The sequence below is a fragment of the Schistocerca nitens genome, chromosome 1, assembly GCF_023898315.1.
Source record: "Schistocerca nitens isolate TAMUIC-IGC-003100 chromosome 1, iqSchNite1.1, whole genome shotgun sequence".
Lineage (NCBI taxonomy): Eukaryota > Metazoa > Arthropoda > Insecta > Orthoptera > Acrididae > Schistocerca > Schistocerca nitens.
This window is the reverse complement of record NC_064614.1, coordinates 982,071,993-982,093,644: the sequence shown is the minus strand read 5'-3', so window position 1 is coordinate 982,093,644 and position 21,652 is coordinate 982,071,993.

Here is a 21,652-nt window from a genome sequence, read left to right as displayed (position 1 = left end):
AGAGTATTTACGGCGCTTTTTCCATATTTTAAGCCACACTTATGATCCAAGGAGGTCAGCAGAGTTATTTTTGAAATACGAGTAGTTATCAAGAAACCGCGGTCGTGTTCCTTTCACTGATGTCGACTTCGATTACGGAAGGCTATTTAGTTGTGATAGCCCAGACGGGTGCTATTATTCAAAGGATTATGGGCAACCGAGTACCCAGAATCTGGGGATGGAAGGATTTATTACGAAGCGTAATTTCTTATAAAAGACTTCAAGTCTTGAAAAATTTGTTTATTTACTGTACCACTTTACTGCAGGAATCTGCTATTTACAAATGACGCAACTGACTGTAATTTTTATCAGATTTGTACATACTGCTTTACTGTGAAACAGGTAGCGTTCAAATAGGCCAGGATATTTTCTCTTTAGCAGCTTTTTCTTTCCTTTTTTTATTTTATTTTATTTTTTTACATTGGCTGGTAACACTAGCAACAACAACAAAATATCGAATTGGAGGTACAACGTTACTAGAAGCTTTTGAAAACCCAAAAAAATTTGTCTGTATGGCGACTTATGGTGTGAGTCCAGTTTGCGTAGGTCAATTCGTTTTCTTCTTGTGGCGGATCAGCTTTTCTCTCTTTCCCATCGTTGGCTACATCCTTGGTGTTGAAGCTAACAAGTACCTGCAGGACGCATTGGTCGTAGTGACGGAATTGCACATGTCTGTTCGTGTGGGTATAAACCATTGTCAACGAAATAATATATTTGACTGTGTGCCAGTTTGTATTTTCGTATTTTTTTGCATTATTCTTGCCTAGATATATAGGGATAGAATTTAGGCAGCGAAAACCATTGCTTCCTCTACACCAGCCGAATGCTGGAGCTGCTGTCGTCTGCAGAACACTGAAGTGCCACAAGTTGTAGAGGTACAAGGTGGGTGGTAAGAAAACAACGTCGTGGTAGACCCTAGACTGTTAAGAAAAATAGAAATGAAATGACAGTTCATTCACTCTATGACGTATATTAATATAAAAATTAGTTACTTGGTTAGTTATTAAGGTGCATATTCTGTGGCTAATAACTGCCATCTCCCGGTATGATACTGGACGGATTAGTTTTACAGTTATAGCGCACTTCGCCAGTGAAAAAAAAATGAAATGTGGTAACCATTTATATAATTTCTTAACTTTAGTTTTTATTCTACTCGCTGACACACCTACTCTACTCCCCCTGCCCCCCCCCCCCCCCCCCTCCCACACACACAAACATCAGGCTACTATATATTCACAAACTGTTCTATGGAGAAGAAGCAGTTGTGGACCAGATATTATTACGGTTTGTTCTAATTTTACTGTTACGGTATCAGTGACGAAATGGTTAAAGATTTTTTTTATAGTTGTGTACCTCATGCTTCTCTGCACCACGGCAAGGTTGAGCGATTAATAGTGTAAATTACTTCTCCTTCCAGTATTATGTTTATGAATGTTACTGCTGTTTCCAAATTGTGGTAGAATGTTGCCAACAAATATAAGGAAATGAATTTACTGATAGTCGTTATCAATATGACTAACTGTCAACAAGAGGTTTTAGAGTCAACATCACATGCTATCCACATAACACACTTCTGTGGAAGAAACAGTTTTTTTCTTAATGTCAAGTTACAGCAGAATATGATTTCTTGACACAACAGTAAATGAAAACAGAAAAATTAACTCAACTTTCAGATATTTTCAGTACCAAAATCTGATTTTATGTGTAACATAAAAGTTGCACATGTTAGACGTTCAAGAAGATCTGTAACATTTGACTTGAGCTTAAGTTCTTATCAAGAGAAATACCTAACAATTTAGAATATCCGCATACACTATGTCGTCAAAAGTATCCGGACACCCACAAAAAATACGTTTTTCATATTAGGTGTATTGTGCTGCCATCTACTTCCAGGTATTCCATATCAGCGACCTCAATAGTCATTAGACATCGTGACAGAACAGAATGGGGCACTCTGCGGAATTCACGGACTTTGAACGTGGTCAGGTGACTGGATGTCACTTGTGACATACGTCTGTTCACGAGATTTCCACACTCCTACACATCCCTAGGTCCACTGTTTCCGGTGTGATAGTGAAGTGGAAACGTGAAGGGACACGTACAGCACAAAAGCGTACAGGCCGACTTCGTCTGTTGACTGACAGAGACCGCCGACAGTTGAAGATGTTCGTAATGTGTAGTGGACAGACATCTATCCAGACCATCTCACAGGAATTCCGAACTGCATCAGGATCCACTGTAAGTACAACGACAGTTACGCGGGAGGTGAGGAAAATTGGATTTCATGGTCGAGCGGCTGCTCATAAGCCACACATCATGCCGGTAAATGCCAAACGACGCCTAGCTTGCTGTAAGAAGCGTAAACATTGGACTACTGAACAGTGGAAAAACGTTGTATGGAGTGACGGATCACGGTACACAATGTGGCGATCCGATGGCAGGGTGTGGGTATGGCGGATGCCCGGTGAACGTCATCTGCCAGCTTGTGTAGTGCCAACAGTAAAATTCGCAGCCGGTGGTGTTATGGTGTGGTCGTTTTTTCCATGGAGGGGGCTTGCACCCCTTGTTGTTTTGCGTCGCACTATCACATCGGAGGCCTACATTGCTATTTTAAGCACCTTCTTGCTTCTCACTGTTGGAGAGCAATTCAGGGATGGAGATTGCATCTTTCAACACGATCGAGCACCTGTTCATAATGCGTGGCCTGTGGCATAATGATTACACGACAATAACATCCCTGTAATGGACTGGCCTGCACAGAATCCTGACCTGAATCCTATACATCACCTTCGGGATGTTTTGGAACGCTGAATTCGTGCCAGGCCTCACCTACCAACATCGATGCCTTCCTCAGTGCAGCACTCCTGAACAATGGGCTGCCATTCCCCAGAAACCTTCCAGCACCTGTTTGAACGTATGCCTGCGAGAGTGGAAGCTGTCATCAAGGCTAAGGGTGGGCCAACACCATATTGAATTCCAGCATTACCGATGGAGGGCGCCACGAACTTGTAAGTCAGTTTCAGCCAGGTGTCCGGATACTTTTGATCACGTAGTGCCTCTTACAGCGCAGAATTGCAGGTATTGTGTTCAACAGTTCAGTAACAGTCCATCAGCCGAGAATCAGTCATTAATATTCAGTAACTTTTTTTTTCAGCTGTTTAAGTTCCTCCATTAGGCCAGCTAACACTTACATCATAAACAGCCAGCGGAGTGGCTGAGCGGTTCTAGGCGCTACAGTCTGGAACCGCACGACTGCTACAGTCGCAGGTTCGAATCCTGCCTCGGGCATGGATGTGAGTGTTGTCCTTAGGTTAGTTAGGTTTAAGTAGTCTAAGTTCTAGGGTACTGACGACCTCAGATGTTAAGTCCCATAGTGCTCAGAGCCATTTGAACCATTTGAGCCATCATAAACAAATAAAGCTAATTCTGCTTCTTATATATATGATGGTACACCAATTATATACATCAAGAAAAACAGTGGACCAAATAATATCCCTGATGTACACCTATTGTGAGTATTCCTCACTCTGAACGTGGTGCTTCGTCGGGTGTACTCCGTGAGTTTCTTAGCGCCATACTCTGCTTCCTTTTATTTAGTATGAAAACCAATACCCACCAAAATCTCCAATACTGCAACAATTGAGATTGTCTAGGGAAATAATATGAACTGCAAAATCAAAAGGTTTTAACATGTCACAGATTATACCAGTTGGCAGTGCTTTATCGTTTGAATGATTTCCAATGGCGTGGTCATGTCTTGTGCAGTGCCTTTTACTTTTTCTGTCCCGATTTCCCGTACAGAGGTTCGGTGCTCAGGAGCGAATTAGAATCTGAAGTGAAACAAAGAGAAATGTAATATAAGAAAGCAGTGGAGGAGAAGCTGTGTCGAGCTGGTGTCCCGCCAGGGCGGGCAGTGGCGCTGGCGTCGCCCCCGAGGCTGGCTGGATATTAGTTCTGGAGAGGCCGAGATTAATACCGCGTCAGCGCTAAGCCGCCTCTCCGCGCGTCAGCTTCTTTCCAAACAGCGCGCAGGGGCGGCCCGACAGGGCTGCAGCGACGCGTCTCCCGCGCTTGCTGAGTCTTAGCCACGGCGGAAGGCTCGCTTGTGGGGGCAAAGTGGTGTGCTCTAGGCTCGGACGAGAAACACTTCGTCTTTTCATACGTTAATGACATTGAAACGCTTTATATTCGAACTGTTACAAATACTTGTGCTTCCGCCAGCGTGATATGAATTACTTATTTCCTTTTGTTGTTTTTGAGCCGGCCGAAGTGGCCGTGCGGTTAAAGGCGCTGCAGTCTGGAACCGCAAGACCGCTACGGTCGCAGGTTCGAATCCTGCCTCGGGCATGGATGTTTGTGATGTCCTTAGGTTAGTTAGGTTTAACTAGTTCTAAGTTCTAGGGGACTAATGACCTCAGCAGTTGAGTCCCATAGTGCTCAGAGCCATTTGAACCATTTTTTGTTGTTGTTTTTGATTCGCATCAGATGCACCAAATGCCGATTTTTGTAGGTCCTGAGAGCACAGCAAATATTTGGAAACAACATGAGTAAATAACAAAATTTTAGTAATGCGTGCGTAGTGAGTAAAACAGCGTGATATCAGATCAAAAAATGGCTCTGAGCACTATGGGACTTAACTTCTGAGGTCATCAGTCCCATAGAACTTAGAACTACTTAAACCCAACAAACCTAAGGACATCACACACATTCATGTCCGAGGCAGGATTCGAACCTGCGACGGTAGCGGTCACTCGGTTCCAGACTGAAGCGCCTAGAACCGCACGGCCACACCGGCCGGCAAGTGGTTGCAAACGATTCGCTAGCACACAGGGAAATTGGTTTCATTCTTCACACGGACTGCGTTTAAGAAAGGACGTTCCGTAAAGGTGTCGAAAAACATCTTGTCTTGATGAAACGTCGATACATTTCCTAAGCCCAATTCTCGAAGCCTCTGTCTCTCACTACCACTATATCCATTTCTTGACACAGTGAGGCTCAACGCCGCACGTGGCTGCCGCTTCACACACACGAAAACCTTCATACAGGACGAGCGCCGGAATGAGAGCTCGTTATCTCTCGTTGCCCGTGTATACTGCTATATCCTGGCAGTAAACGACTGTTTATCATATGTCCGTCTGTGGCACAGTTTATTATCATGTTCGGCGTACCTCGACTATATTCGTGTTACGCTTGCAACACTTCAACAAACGCGTACTGAAGGGACACGAATCCTAATTATTTCAGTCGAATTCCGTAACCTCAAACGCTGCCATACGACTACCTCGTAACCATGACCGGCTTGATGCATTAAGTTTACCTTTAAACGATGCTTTCCCTCTCGAAGGTGTTTATCCTTGCCCTCGAAAAAAAAATTGCCTTTTAACAATTGTAAATCTTGACTGTGTTAATCCAGCGACATTTCATAAAGCTACAACCTGCCGGCCGGTGTGGCCGTGCGGTTCTAGGCGCTTCAGTCTGGAACCGCGTGACCGCTATGGTCGCAGATTCGAATCCTGCCTCGGACATGGATGTGTGTGATATCCTTAGGTTAGTTAGGTTTAACTAGTTCTAAGTTCTAGGGGACTGATGACCGCAGAAGTTAAGTCCCATAGTGCTCAGAGACATTTGAACCATTTTTGAGCTACAACCAATTCCTCAACTTCTTTCTTACCCTTTTCATAACCGTTGGCTCTAAATTCTTTAATGACACGACATGCTGATTTCATTAATTTTTCTGTAGGATCTAACTGCATACGTTTTAGCTGAAGTGCTTTACTGACCCTTGAAGTGGCAAAAGACACTATGGCATTGTCACAGCACACAAAGAAAACTTGAAGAGACTAGATACTTCACTGACACTCACTGGATTATTTTTGCTATTGTTCTACAAGTCTACTAATGCAAGTCTAATGAAATTAAGATTTCACTGTATGAAAACCTTCAATCCTTGGCTTTCAACTTGTATCATACAGTGAATTCTGACTTAGGTTTCTGTGATACTTCAGTGTTTCCCACCGCTTCACACGTACAGGAAATAATCTGAGCAATATTTGAAATACGTCAACAAAACGTAGCGCAATTACTGATTATTTAACATCACTAATAATCGAGTTGAAGCTATGAGCACGTGAAGAGATGTAAAGAGCTCTTGGATTTTCTTCGATGATATGGGCTTGAGTACCACTCTTCTCGCCCTTCATTTTGCTTCTGTTGTCGTACAATAATACGATTGTCCCCGGCAATCTGCAAGCGGTATGCCAAGGCTACGTTGTACCTAAAGCAACAATTCTGGGAGAACTTTACCAGTAGCGTCGCTCGTTGAAAAGAAAAACAAAATAAAATTGCAACTGGTTTGAAAAACACATATTTAAAAACTTGACCATTAATTGTACTTGCCCTAAAAAGTTTCCATTACCTGAATTTACCAACGTTTCACAGCCGCCTCTTACGGAAAATTTTATTCTGCAAGTAAACACACTCTCGAAACTAGCCTTAACAAAACCAATCTCGATCTCTTTTTCTTTTCTCAACAATTTGATCTTGAGTTTCCTGAGCCATTAATTTTGTGATTTTAATTCTCTCCGAAAGCTCTTTCCACTTCTTCATTTCAGTAATATGGTTGAGTGGTAGCTCATACCTGGAGATAATTTTTTGACAAGCTTAGCCAGTCTCTTAAACCATTTCTTGTGAGAGCCAACTCTCGAACTGAACAACTAGCAAAAAACAGGAAACTTTACATTTTTTTTTCATTATCATCTTGCGGACCTTTCTCAGTTGCTATTATCTAAAAATTATCATTTGTAATAGTTAATATCCGACCAGTTTCCCGGATCCTTAAGATCATCGACAACTTGAAGGTCGTTACTTTGCTTAGACGATTTTCTTTCTTCCTGCTGGTGTCGACCTGCTCCAGTTGCTTCTGCACTAACACTGTCGTAAGCTATTTTCGCTAGTGGAGTTGTTCAAATGGTTCAAATGGCACTGAGCACTATGATACTTAACACCTGAAGTCATCGGTCCCCTAGAACTTAGAACTACTTAAACCTAACTAACCTAAGGACATCACACACATCCATGCCCGAGGCAGGATTCGAATCTGCGACCGTAGCAGCAGTGTGGTTCCAGACTGAAGCGCCTAGAACCACGCGGCCACAGCGGCCGGCCAGGCGAGTTATTCTTTTAAAGTGTCACACCTAAGTTTTCTGTTTTTCGTACCCGATAAGTGCTCACTGTCTATTCTACACTCTTGCATAAATCAAGTCACAGAGTCCGATAGCACAAAACACAGACACACAAACTGTGTTCATACTTCACACCTGACTTGGTTTCTAAACCAAGATACTGAAGAAGATCAGCGACATCCAACGTTTCTGATATTTCCGCAGAAGCCGCAGCTGACTAGGACTGAAGTGGGACTCTCTATTGTCGTCAGTGCATGTCGAGAATGACTGCCGCAGTATTCATCAAAAACGAAGATGCTTTCCACAATGGGACCAATGTGAATACAGCCTATTAACATCGTAAATGTGGAGATTTCTTTTTTTTATTTTAGATTCTTTAAGTAAGGACAACGGGACCCTCGCGACTGCGGCAGCTTTAGATTGGCCCTTGCGCTAATTATGCGTAGTTCGTATATTCGAGACAGATGCATCTCGGTGTTTCAGACAGATGAAAGTACGTGTTGCAATGTTTATACAAAACAGTATGCGGTAATTATACGCAATCCCAAAAAATCGAAAATATCTATAAGTAAAATCGTTACAACAAGAAGGAAACAAATACACGGCTAAAAGTGTGTTACATTTGATGCTGCCGCCGTTACCAGCGTTTGTTACGTTACAACTGGTGCGCGCTGTGCATAATCGCATGTGGCCGAACTTATGAAGACATGCGAACTGTTTTGATTTTGTTGACTGTACATGAAGACATGTACTCTCGAAATGCGTAGAATTAGGGATTTTGCACTGTGATTGATTGAACCTGTATTTTAAATTCATAATGAAGATGTACTGAACAAAATGAAAGAGAAAGAGCTTGACTGTACAAATGATGGGACTGGTTGCTAGAACACATCTCCAGGCACAAAGGAATAGTTAACTGGGCAACAGATATAAGTATATGGGGTAAAAGTTGTAGAGAGACAACGAGGCTTGACTACAGTAAGGTGATTGAAATGAATGTGGGATGCTGTAGGTATGCAAATACGGAAATACAAGGGATATTCGGAAAATTAGGTGCGAAATGGAAACTGCAGTGAAAATCCGGTGAAGCTGTGGAGAGATGTGTAGGGTAGTTCGTCTGGTATGCCCGTCGCTTGAGTCACGTCTCTCTTTTCAGTTCTGAGCTCACAGTGAGAACGTAAAGATGGCTAGAAAGTAGTGTCTCTCGCCAAGTATTACGACCTGGTGAGAGATTTCGTCTGATGTCGTGCAGCCCACATAACGTAACTATCATCCTTTTCCTTCGCCATGGCGATTCTCGGTCGCAATCTGTAGGGGCAATGAAGATGTTCCTGCAGCGTTTTCGATGGGAGGTGTCCCATCACCCACAATAAAGTCCTGAATTGGCTCTCTCTGAGCTACATCTCTACTCACATGAGCCTCTATGAAGACAACATTTTGGCACACACAATGAGCTGTAGACCAGTGTAGAGAATTGACGGAAAACAGAGGCGGTTGCCTTCCGTGACGAGGGTACTGGAAAGTTGGTTCAACGTTACAACAAATGTTTAGCTCGGAGTGGCGACGATGTAGAGAAGTAGCTGGAAGATGTAGCTAACTGTTGCAAATAAAACGTTTTTTGATTTTCACAATTTCCACAGGACGATCGATCGGTTCTTACTTTCCGAATAGCCCTCGCAATTGCTCAAGATAGACTATCGCGATGAGCTGCATCAAACCAGTCTTCGACTGCTAGCTGCAACTACAAAAACAACGTACCACTTAAGTCAAATTAACTTAAATAAATTTCTGTTTCTGCAAAAGCATACTGTTTATTACATTTCTTCCCAAACATGCTAATTCACTCTCACACCTGAGAAAATATGAACTATAAAATTTAAGAATTGTAGCAATAAGTGGGACTTGGTGATATTTAAAAGCAGTTTGAATAGTTTAACATAGCACAGAGAAAATTTTATGCAAATAGAAGTACAAAATCAGTTATGTTGTTTAAAAAAAATATTTTCTTATGGATACAAAATGTACGCTAGTGTTGTCACTTTTTTCTTTATTTATATTTTTAATTAATTGATTCCTCACTTAATGTAAATAATTTGAAGGATGCCTTGATACCGGTTGAACATTGAATAAACATTTGTATATCTTTGTAGCTCATTGCATTTCACCGTGATAAGTAATTTTAGTTTAGAAAAAAAGCTCACTGATATTTTATTAGGTATTCCAAACTTTGCAAAAATTGTGCATTTTATTATTAGCGCCGCTGCAAACAACCTCAAACTTAAAGCAAGTATGGCATGGTGGGAGAAAGGATTCGTTTCAGTCAGTGTGAACTGAATGCTGTATCGAAGGACATGTATTATCTTGAGAGGTGGCATGAGCCCCCTCTCATATTTCTATCTTACGATTTTCCTCTCTAATTGCATGCAGTGAAAAGTTGCTATTCCTTCCCACGCGGACTTCCCACGCAGTGTCTCTCGTCACCCGGGTGGTCCGGTGACAGGCGGGCACTGCTGATCTTGAAAGGGTAAGCCGACGGGTGTGTGGGAGTCGAGTGAATGCTTTCCAGACGCCGACATTGTCAAAAGACACGCCTGTGGGGCCTGAAGGAGCGGCTGGGCTAGAGATTCCGTTACTTCGCAGAAACGTAGCGAAAACACTTTCTGGCGGGCTACCAGCGAGGCGTGGGAATGACTTGTGTACCCAGGCAGTTGTGGTGGGCAAATTCCCGCGCTTTCTGCAAAATCGTAACTATGATTGGCATGCTCAGGGCATAGCTCCGTGACGTAGCAAAATCAGCGCAGAAATTGGCGCCAAGAATCTCCATTGGTGGAATGGTAGTGCTCCGGCAATAGAGTGGAATTTTCCGCCGGTTTTCGAGTTGCTGATTGGAACGGTTAACCACAGCCACTGTCGTGGGAGCGGGAATGTTCTGTGTTCGGTTTTGTACGGGTGCTCTTGTTGGGTAGTCGGCTCTCGCCTTTCGGTCTGAGTAGGTTACAAGACTGAGCTCTCGCTGCTCTGGACAGCCTGCTTTCCGTTGGCTGTCTAATATACTTTTATTTGATTGTAACTGTTTAACGAAGTTGCTGAAGTTTCGACTTCAACGTAACTTTCCGAGTACAGTTGGCAATTGAGCGTTCTGCGTACAAGCGGCCTGTGTTGTCTGTATTGGGCAGTTTTGGCTAAAGTTGACTGTATCGGAGTTACTGTGTGACTTCGCTTGTGAAAATCAATCACAGTACCGTCAGTGATTGTGTGGCGAGCCTTCTTCGTCTCCCTCAGAGGCGCGTTTGTATTGACAGGAAGTCTTTAGTCTGGAACAACCAGACCAGGACAATTTGTTTTGGGCTATATTCGCGACATTATCATCACCACGACGGGACGTCGAAGCAACCAGCCCTCGCTTCCAGTACGCCACATCGTGTCCTTGCAGCTAATAAGACAGCTTGGTAATGTACGTCCGCAGGACCGGCAAAGCAGGCATTTTTGCTAGGCGATAATCAGAGCTCAGCAGAGCGCGCCTGTTCGTCTTTTCTAACTTTGTTCTATCTTGGGTGTTCATTGTCTGAGTTCTCACTAATGTAGCAGCAATTAATGTTGGGTTAGCTGTGTGTCTCTCTTAAGATTGAGTGGCAAGGAAATGGCTCCACATACCACTTCGTCATAAACGTCACAATCTAGTTTAGGGACAACTTCACCTTCGCAGCGTTTGTTTGAGTATCCAATTTGAGCCAATTTGATGTATTGCAAATGTTTCATGTGTTTTTGTTTATTATTTTGTGTTTAGTCTTAATAAATCATATTGTTATTTGGGACAGAACTTTCATTCTGTTAATCGGTAGAGCAACCCTATCATTTCTCACTACGTTAATGAAACCTTCCTTTATTTAACTTATTTATCAAATTAAATTATTGCGGGTGCCAAAGTCTTTTCTACTCCACTTGCAGGGTTGATTACAGTCAGTTCGCGTATCTTTTTAATCCATGTGCAACAGCAAAAGTCGGAGTTAGAATAGGAGGGGCTTAGAGCATCATTTACATATGTAGATTCTAGAAGAATTTAGTGTTAAATACACTGCTAGCCCCGGACCTCGCTATCTTCATTTAGAATTGGAAGTAAGACTGTCTACGTTGTCTTGGGACTGGATGGATGGTGTGACATGGGCTTAAGCAAACTGGAACCATGACTAGGCTACGAGAGGCAAATTGCCACGTTCGACCGACTTCCGACACAGATGCTGGAGGAAGTTCCTACTCGACGATCCGTTATTAACTTGACGGGGAAACCTATAGAAGACGTGACTACGTCTGTGTTAGCAGGAGGTCTCAATTTTGCTCCTACACCTGTTTCACCACCACTAGTGGACTCTGTCAGTCTCATCGAAGAAGCGTTGCGCCGTCTTGCTACATATGAAGCTGAGGAAGTGCGTCAGGACTCTTGTCGTGTGTTCACAAGAACTACATCGCCGAAGAGCAACAACATCTCGCCTACGGAGACGGCAGTTATCCTGAACTTGCGAACAGATCCGGTTAAAGTGGTACTTAAATCTGACAAAGTTAATGCTACTGTTTTAATGCTACGGAGGACTGTATTAATAAGATCAATGTTTTATAAAGCTACTCAACATATTGCAAAATCGATAAAGATCCTACTACCCGAGTGGTGCGGAAAACAGCAGAACTCCTGACTAACAGTTCCTTACCAAAGGAGGTAACTAAGAGACTGAAACTAAATAGTTCAGTTCAAACTAAGCTGTATGGATCGCCTAAGATCCACAAGGATAACGTGCCATTACGTCCTATTGTGAGTAATACTGGAGCAGCCACCTGCGACTTAGCAAAGTGGGTCGCCTGCTAAACCCGCTGGGCAGAACAGGTGATTAGGGTTGTGGAAAGGGCCAAATAAGGTGTCGGTCAGTTTCACTTCAAAATTGTAATTTATTGTAATTTAATAACACCTTTAAACCAAAACGTCACATAGCCGAACCTTTACAACTACGAGTTTCAAAATCCAGTTCTTTCACGGCTGAAGGCCTCCAAACAAGAAATCTTAAAGAGCAACAAGATAAGTTTCAAGTGACTGAAGATATGCCGTTAAAATTCCAATTAAAATAATAAATTTCAAAATTTTAAAAATACGTTACCATAATCTTTTAAGGCAGAAGGCCGCAATGTTTTCGCTTAAGAGGAAATTTTGAGAATAAGGCTTTAAGCGGCTGAAGGCCCACAGTTGATTTTCCAAAAATTCAAAAATACCTTAACCTTTAAGTTTTCAATGGCCGAACGCCCACTAAATGAAAAAGCAACGCAACGACAATAATTAAATTAAGAATAAGGTTTTAAGCGGCTGAAGGCCCACAATTGATTTACATAAATTGATTTACATAAAAAACAATTAAAAAATTCTTATAAAGCATTGGCTATACTAGATTACCAACAGATCATTTAACACCCATGAAGAGGGCAGTATAGACAACGGTACTCTGACGCCTCCAGGGGGGAGGGGGGGGGGCTGCCCTCAAAACATTAACGTTCACTTAGGTGAGACAGGTGGTGGGCCCAACTACACTTTATCCGTCGGTAACCCAACCAAGAGACAGTTACGGACCGACAGACCAAACGACTTGCTAGCCACGAATCGGTACATAATAACTCAAAAACCAAACTGTTACAGACGTGATTATCCACAATGAAATATGTATTAAGCCGTCAAAACTACACACCATGTTGGACAGCGACAACAGGTGAGGAAATGACGCTGCCTGAAATTACGTTAGTGGCCAGGACAGGTAACCGGAACACTAACGTCAAAAACAGGGTGTAAAATACATGATGGAGGAAATATGAGCCACCCATGGCTCACAAAGTACTTGGCGTGTTTGCTTAAACCAATGGTAGGAAAATGTCCAAATCACAACATCTCCTTGACAATAGGTTTGGAGCTGGCATTACAGCGCTGTTTGAGCACTCCCTCTCCTCTACAGATTTTTTATTTAACGAGTTTTATAAGCAATCAGACGGTGTCACCTTGGGGAGTCCTTTGCCTCCCCTGGTGTCCAATCTTTTTATAGAAGATTTTGAGGAGCAAGCACTCGCCACAGCCACTTTTAAACCAATAGTATTTTGGCGATATGTTGACAGTACTTTCATAGTTTGGCCTCGTGGTTTGGATCGTCTTCGAGGATTCCTACAACATCTTAATTCCATGTACGAATACACAAAATTACTGTAGAGTTGGAGAAGGAGGGTTGCTTGCCGTTTTTAGACGTATTAGTGCGATGTAAGAGTGATGGCACACTTGGTAATTCAGTATACAGAAAGCCCACTCATACAGACTTTTACTTGCAAGCTGCCAGTTGCCACCATCCGTCACAAACGATGGGTGTTCTGAAGACCTTGATTCACCGAACCCACATCATCTCTGACGCCGATAGTTCGCAAACGGAACTGGAGCACCTGCAGACTATTTCTGAAGAATGGGTATTCGTCCCAGCAAGTTGAGAGAGCGCTGCAGACCTATAAGCGACAGAGCAAAGAAGAGGTCTTTAAAACGATTGCCTGTTTGCTATATGTTGGTAATGTTTCGGCGCAAATAGGCAGAATAATAAGAAAATTTAAAATAAAAGCCATCTTCCGCCCTCCTGCAAAAATTTTGTCACTGTTCGGAACTGTCAAAGACGACCTAGAGATGTGCAAGGCAGGTGTTTACAGGATTCCGTGCGAATGCGGCAAATCTTATATAGGGGAAACGACGCGTACTGTGCATCATCGCTTTGTACATCAGCGGCATACTCGCATCCTACAGCCTTGTAAGTCTGCCATCGCTAAACATTGTCATTTCCACTGGTTCTGTTATTAATGAATCCGTTTAAATACTACTGTCTGACAGTGGGTCTCTTTTGAATCGAGACTGCGGTTTTCAGTTGAATTCGGCATAGAATTCCGTGGTCGAGAAACTTCATGTCCTCCGTAGCCGGCGTAGTTCTGTGATGGAACCGCCGGAATGCAATCGAACTGATATCAATACGCCGAGTTTTCACCATGGAGGGCGCGCGGCGCAGCAGAATCGAACGCGCTCAGGTAACGCACGCACAGCGCCAAGTTGTTAAGTAGGCTGTTTAGGTTTTTATGTTGGTAACGCCACGTAGCGCTCTGTATGAAAATCACTGACTGTGCTGTGTGCAGTCTGTGGCTGGTTGGCATTGTTGAAAAATTTGATGTTGTAGTGTTGGGCAGTTGGATGTGAACAGCGCGTAGCGTTGCGCAATTGGAGGTGAGCCGCCAGCAGTGGTGGATGTGGGGAGAGAGATGGCAGAGTTTTGAGAGCGGACGATCTGAACGTGTGTCCGTCAGAAAAACGAAATTTGTAAGACTGGATGTCATGAACTGATATATATGATGACTTTTGAATATTATTAAGGTAAATACATTACTTGTTCTCTATCAAAATCTTTCATTTGCTAACTATGCCTATCAGTAGTTAGTGCCTTCAGTAGTTAGAATCTTTTATTTAGCTGGCGGTATTGGCGCTCGCTGTATTGCAGTAGTTCAAGTAACGAAGATTTTTGTGAGGCAAGTGATTCATGAAAGGTATAGGTTATTGTTAGTCATGGACATTCTTTTGTAGGGATTATTGGAAGTCAGATTGCGTTGCGCTAAAAATATTGTGTGTCAGTTTAGTGATGATCAGAATAAGTAAAGAGAAAAATGTCTGTGTACGTTCAGTTTTGCTCAGTTGTTTTAAAATCAAATAACGCAAGGGATTTACCAGCACCGTAATTCATAAATTTTTCTAAGGGGAGGTTTCAAAGTGAATCCACGACGCATGTACCGGCAGGGCCTTAAATATCAGAGCTCAGTGCGGTTTCGACAGTATTACCTGAAGATGGCCGGAAGACTCCGCTCTGAAATATTGTCGCAGGTAGTTACAGACATCCGTCAGTTCTCCCGAAATTTTGTGAAACAACAGAAAAAAGTAGTTTGTGCAGATTACGGATCGAAAGGTCGGGGTTATATTCCCTTTCAACACCTGTATTTTTTTTATCTGTCACTTATACTTTTCTACATCTACATCTACATTCATACTCCGCAAGCCACCCAACGGTGTGTGGCGGAGGGCACTTTACATGCCACTGTCATTACCTCCCTTTCCTGTTCCAGTCGCGTATGGTTCGCGGGAAGAACGACTGTCTGAAAGCCTCCGTGCGCGCTCTAATCTCTCTAATTTTACATTCGTGATTTCCTCGGGAGGTGTAAATAGGGGGAAGGAATATATTCGATACCTCATCCAGAAACGCACACTCTCGAAACCTGGCGAGCAAGCTACACCGCGATGCAGAGCGCCTCTCTTCCAGAGTCTGCCACTTGAGTTTGCTAAACATCTCCGTAACGCTATCACGGTTACCAAATAACCCTGTGACGAAACGCGCCGCTCTTCTTTGGATCTTCTCTATCTCCTCCGTCAACCCGATCTGGTACGGATCCCACACTGATAAGCAATACTCAAGTATAGGTCGAACGAGTGTTTTGTAAGCCACCTCCTTTGTTGATGGACTACATTTTCTAAGCACTCTCCCAATGAATCTTAACCTGGCACCCGCCTTACCAACAATTAATTTTATATGATCATTCCACTTCAAATCGTTCCGCACGCATACTCCCAGATATTTTACAGAAGTAACTGCTACCAGTGTTTGTTCCGCTATCATATAATCATACAATAAAGGATCCTTCTTTCTATGTATTCGCAATACATTGCATTTGTCTATGTTAAGGGACAGTTGCCACTCCCTGCACCAAGTGCCTATCCGCTGCAGATCTTCCTGCATTTCGCTACAATTTTCTAATGCTGCAACTTCTCTGTATACTACAGCATCATCCGCGAAAAGCCGCATGGAACTTCCGACACTATCTACTAGGTCATTTATATATATTGTGAAAAGCAATGGTCCCATAACACTCCCCTGTGGCACGCCAGAGGTTATTTTAACGTCTGTAGATGTCTCTCCATTGATAACAACATGCTGTGTTCTGTTTGCTAAAAACTCTTCAATCCAGCCACACAGCTGGTCTGATATTCCGTAGGCTCTTACTTTGTTTATCAGGCGACAGTGCGGAACTGTATCGAACGCCTTCCGGAAGTCAAGAAAAATAGCATCTACCTGGGAGCCTGTATCTAATATTTTCTGGGTCTCATGAACAAATAACGCGAGTTGGGTCTCACACGATCGCTGTTTCCGGAATCCATGTTGATTCCTACATAGTAGATTCTGGGTTTCCAAAAACGACATGATACTCGAGCAAAAAACATGTTCTAAAATTCTACAACAGATCGACGTCAGAGATATAGGTCTATAGTTTTGCGCATCTGCTCGACGACCCTTCTTGAAGACTGGGACTACCTGTGCTCTTTTCCAATCATTTGGAACCCTCCGTTCCTCTAGAGACTTGCGGTACACGGCTGTTAGAAGGGGGGCAAGTTCTTTCGCGTACTCTGTGTAGAATCGAATTGGTATCCCGTCAGGTCCAGTGGACTTTCCTCTGTTGAGTGATTTCAGTTGCTTTTCTATTCCTTGGACACTTATTTCGATGTCAGCCATTTTTTCGTTTGGCGAGGATTTAGAGAAGGAACTGCAGTGCGGTCTTCCTCTGTGAAACAGCTTTGGAAAAAGGTGTTTAGTATTTCAGCTTTCGCGTGTCGTCCTCTGTTTCAATGCCATCATCATCCCGGAGTGTCTGGATATGCTGTTTCGAGCCACTTACTGATTTAACGTAAGACCAGAACTTCCTAGGATTTTCTGTCAAGTCTGTACATAGAATTTTACTTTCGAATTCACTGAACGCTTCTCGCATAGCCCTCCTTACGCTAACTTTGACATCGCTTAGCTTCTGTTTGTCTGAGAGGTTTTGGCTGCGTTTAAACTTGGAGTGAAGCTCTCTTTGCTTTCGCAGTAGTTTCCTAACTTTGTTGTTGTACCACGGTGGGTTTTTCCCGTCCCTCACAGTTTTACTCGGCACGTACATGTCTAAAGCGCATTTTACGATTGCCTTGAACTTTTTCCATAAACACTCAACATTGTCAGTGTCGGAACAGAAATTTTCGTTTTGATCTGTTAGGTAGTCTGAAATCTGCCTTCTATTACTCTTGCTAAACAGATAAACCTTCCTCCCTTTTTTTATATTCCTATTAACTTCCATATTCAGGGATGCTACAACGGCCTTATGATCACTGATTCCCTGTTCTGCACTTACGGAGTCGAAAAGTTCGGGTCTATTTGTTATCAGTCTGTTAAAAATGCTGAGTTGCACCATGGTTTGGAACCAGTGTTAAACTGTAGGCCCCCTCATAACCGGCTGGGTCAGTCATTTCAAACATCAGAGGAAGGCAGCATGTCACCTGTAATCGGACCACGCCTTCTAAAATCGTTTGATGTTCAAACCGACCTCCGGGTTGATGACAGCTTTACCTTTAAGGATTAAGAATTTCTGCTTGAGCGACCTATTTGATCTACAGCAACAAATAGTCATCACGTAACAGTGAAGAGTACCATACATCAACTTGTTGCCATGACAACGTTTTCCGTGCAGGGTACGTCCGTCGTCTGCGGCAGACGCGGGGTCGCTCGTCAATTTTTCTCCGCTCTCTCTCTCTCTTCTTCTCTCTCTCTCCATCTCTGGCTCTCCCTTTCGGCCTCTCCCTCACCGTCACTCTGTTTTTTTGCGTCCCTTCCTGAGGCGTCTCCTACGCAAACACGGCCGACCCCCTAGCCTCTGGGCGGCAACAATAGAAAGCCATCAGTCTTGCCAGTTTGTTTGGCTAAATGGCCGCCGACGAGGCGCTGCTCTCGATGGCGGAAAGTCAACAGCGGCTTCCCTTTTCTGCAGCCAGAGGTCTTCGCGAGCGCCGGTCGAGGCGACGCTCCAAATGCAGCGCGCGAGCCAAACGGCTTTGTGAGGCTATAAGGCGGCAGCTGGAGAGGAAATGATTTAGGACGTCCCCAGTCGGACGGAGAGTGGTAGCCGTGTTTATGTGGAGCTTTAAATTGCCGCCTGACTAATGGCCGGCGGAAACACAATCGTGGCGATGGCTGCAACGTCTTTATAGTCCGGCTGATTCAGCGCGACCGTGGCGGTCGCTCTCAGATTTATGCGTTAATTACGGGGACGATCCGTCGGCTGCCCTCTCGCGCTGCTCGCGCTGGCGAGTCGATAAGTAACGAGCACCGGCTGCCTCGCCGCCGTCACCGCGGGGCGCCCGGTTCACGGCAGTGAGGACGCGTATCATTCGCGTGAAACAGAGTAGATGCGTTTAACTCGCGAGGCCGTCACCTACTCTGTTATCAGGGACGGATCCAGTGGGGGTGGAGGGGGGGGGGCAGGGGGCTCATGGGGGTCATGTGGATTTTGACATCAAACCCCTCTTCAGCCCACACAAAAATTGTTTAGTTAGTAGTGTTTGTATCTTTAGATACACTGACAGGCCAAACCATTATGAGAACTGCCCTCTGCAAGACTGAATGCCTTCTGGTGGCCTAGGAGGCACGTGGCACGTTAAAGAAAGTAAATAATCGTAGCGGAGACGAATGGGGAGTCATTCAAACCACTATAAAGGACACAAAGTGGGGAAATCCATTTACATCAGCGACTTTTTAAAAAAAGAAGAAAACACGATCCAAACAGCGTGTAACATATTAATTGTCCATGGTACAAGCTAACTACTACTGTTTATCACTACGACAGGGGGTACAAAATGGGGAAATCCATTGACAACATTTAAAAAAAAGAGAAAACATGGGCCACACAGGGTTTAATATATTTATTGCCCATGCTACTAGCTAACTTCAACTGTTAATCATTTTCAAGCACTTATCCCAAACCTCAAGCTTCACAATACTTTTGGCTAAACTGATAGAACACATGTAAAGGCACAAATCGCTTCAAATGGTTCAAATGGCTCTGAGCACTATGGGACGTAACAGCTGAGGTCATCAGTCCCCTAGAACTTAGAACTACTTAAACCTAACTAACATAAGGACAGCACACACATCCATGCCCGAGGCAGGATTCGAACCTACGACCGTAGCGGTCACGCGGTTCCAGACTGAAGCGCCTAGAACCGCTCGGCCACTTCGGCTGGCACAAATCGCTTTCCGAGGCGTGTAGCATAAATACAACCTAACTGTGAACTAGATTACATCAATTAGTAAATATTACTAATCAAAATTTTTGGCATAGCATTACACATTTCTGGGTTTGTGCCCTCGTCCACTTATACATACGGGATGAAAATTTACGAAATTTGTGGCGAATATTAATAAAAACAACAGTTGCAGATAACTGTTTTAATTTGTTTCTATATAGACACAATTTTCCAATTTAAGGCCTTCATGCCAATTTCCAGTATACTGAAGGTAGAATTAATATATCTTGAAACACTTTTACTGTTGACAAAAGGTGATGCAGGGATTAAATAATGGGTAATGAACCTCCTTAATTACGCAGTACAAGTTGTCCGTTTCACGTAATACCGGGTGGTTATAATTGAACTTTCCTTTTTTAACACGTTATAATATTGAAACCTATTATGGTACGAGTATAAACTTGGTAGCATTAATGTCAAGAACATGGAGAAGAGAAATAATGCAGAATCAATTCAACTGAAACACTTTTACAGTACTGCTACTGTACATCATACCATTACATACCCGTACCATTACTGCTACACAAGGGGCTCAATACGTTTCCCATTAGTGTCCAGAAGAGTCTGAAAGGGAAGGATTGCATTCTGCACAGCACAACGAAACATGTCCGTAGGTATGCTGGATACCTCTCTTGATATTCTGCGTTTCATATAAGCATATGTGCGAATGTTCCCCTGGTAAACCCTTTCCATCAGGTAGCCCCACAACCAGAAATCACAGGCAGTGAGATCAGGTAATCGTGCTGGCTAAGCGTTTGCAAACGATCGGCTGATAATTCGATCGTTTCCAAATGTGTTTCGGAAAAACAGGTGTACTTCGCCAAGAGGCCCCATCTTGCATGAAAACTGTTGGATTCAATGCGTCTCTCTTCTACAGGGCGGGTATGACGTGCTGGCGAAGCAAATGGCAGTAACGTTGGCCAGTCACACTGCACGTCTTTGGTCCTTGAGCGCAAATCTGTTCAAAAAAGAATGGGCCAATGATAAACGTAGCCACGTAGCCAAGAAGCCACGCCCTACGGTGATAAGTTCAGCATACAGAGGAACTTCATGCACAATGACTGGAGGTGAAGATCCCCACACTCGACAAATCTGTGTCTTCACCTCGCCCGTCAGAGAAAAATGAGCTTCGTCTGTTCATGGTCCAGGGCCAGCCCCCGTAAACTTCAGTCCTTGCGAGAAAGTGGAGAGAGAAGTGAACATTTCTTTGTGCGTCCTGTGGTGCAAGCTGCTGTGCGATATGGATCTTGTACGGATACCATTTGAGAATGGTTCTAAGCTCTTTCCGTACAATGGACTACGGAGTGTTCAACTGTCGTGATGTAGCACGCGCACTGCCTGACGATCGCGAATTGCGCGCAGCGTTGTCTGCCGTAACAACAGCGATTTCATCAACCACCTGGGGTGCAACGGGTCGTCGGGCTCTTCCCGGAGCGACACTCAGTTCTCCAGTTCGTTCGAACTTCTTACTCATGGTCCGCACAGCAGGTGGAGAAAGAGAATCCTTCCGTAATCCTTTCAGCCGGTGATATTCTCGAAGTGCAGCTGCAGAATTAGTTGTTTTGGTAATATAACTTCACAAATAATGCCTTGAAACTTTTGTCAAAGCTCATCATCCCACGCACCCCGTACTCTGGACATTAAAGCTGCCAAATTTGATACTCGTATGGTAATTAGTTTCCGTGTTATAAAATGTTAAATAGGGAATTATAACCACACGGTACATATTGGGCCATGTACTCATGCTATGGCCTTCAATCCAAAGACTGGCTTTATGCAGCTCCCCATGCTACTCTGTCATCTACAAGCCTCTTCATCTCCACATATCTACTGCAACCTACATCCTTCTGAATCTCCTAACTGTATTTAGTTGGTCTGCCTCTACGGTTTTTATCCCTCACATTTTCTTCCAATACTAAGTTGGTGATCCCTTGATGTCTCACAATGTGCACTATCAACCGACCCACTTCTATTCATATCTCCACATTACGCGATTACCGAACTAATCTCCAGCATTCTTCTGTAGCACCACAATTCAAAAGCTTCTGTTCTGTCTAAACTATTATCGTCCATTTTCCGCTTCTACACATTTTATAAAAACACCTTCAGAAAAGAGTTCCTAACACTAAAATCTGTATTCGATGATAACAAATTTATCTGCTACAGAAACGCTTCTCTTGCCATCGCCAGGCTACATTTTATATCTCGTCTACACCGACCATCATACTGCCCA